Below are 748 nucleotides of genomic sequence, written 5' to 3' on the forward strand. Positions count from 1 at the left end.
TGACTGTAACTTTTTCCCGGTGGTCAGAATTGTTACTACGACTAGAAGTCTATCTTAGAAAGGAGGTTCACTAGAAACTTTGTGTTGTCTGCCTCATGTTTTTATCTTGTCGGTAAACATCGTTTTAAATGATTCCAGAATGAGATTTTCACTCTGCAGCGGAGTGTGCGCTGATATGAAACTTCCTGGCAGATTAAAACTGTGTGCCCGACCGAGACTCGAACTCGGGACCTTTGCCTTTCGCGGGCAAGCGCTCTACCAACTGAGCTACCGAAGCACGACTCACGACCGGTACTCACAGCTTTACTTCTGCCAGTATCCGTCTCCTACCTTCCAAACTTTACAGAAGCTCTTCTGCGAAACATGCAGAACTAGCACTCCTGAAAGAAAGGATCTGTGGAGACATGGCTTAGCCACAGTCTGTCAACAGGCATCTGACCCCGCAGCATCCACTGGACGTTTTGTATCGAGGCAAACTGTGTACAGAAGACTTTGGCATAGTGGACATTACTATCGGAGACCTGCTATACGTGTATCTCTGACGCGTCTTCACAGAAGGGAAGGTCTAGAGTGGAGTCGTTAACATGCCACCTGGACTGCCGAATAATGGGCCAACGTTCTTTTCACAGATGAGTCGCGATTTCATCTGCAGAGTGATTCTCGGTGGATTCGTATCTGGAGGGAACATGGAACACGATTTCTGGTTCAAAAATGGCTCTGAGCACTATGGGACTTGACATCTGTGGTC

The 748-nt window shown here is 47.5% G+C and overlaps 1 non-coding gene across 1 annotated transcript; it reads right to left on the reverse strand.

The window, feature by feature from the left end:
- Positions 1 to 203: 203 nt before the first annotated feature.
- Positions 204 to 278, reverse strand: Trnas-cga (transfer RNA serine (anticodon CGA)). Its single transcript has one exon. It is a non-coding gene; the product is annotated as a tRNA-Ser (tRNA).
- Positions 279 to 748: the final 470 nt, after the last annotated feature.

Source organism: Schistocerca gregaria, chromosome 7, assembly GCF_023897955.1.
Source record: "Schistocerca gregaria isolate iqSchGreg1 chromosome 7, iqSchGreg1.2, whole genome shotgun sequence".
NCBI lineage: Eukaryota > Metazoa > Arthropoda > Insecta > Orthoptera > Acrididae > Schistocerca > Schistocerca gregaria.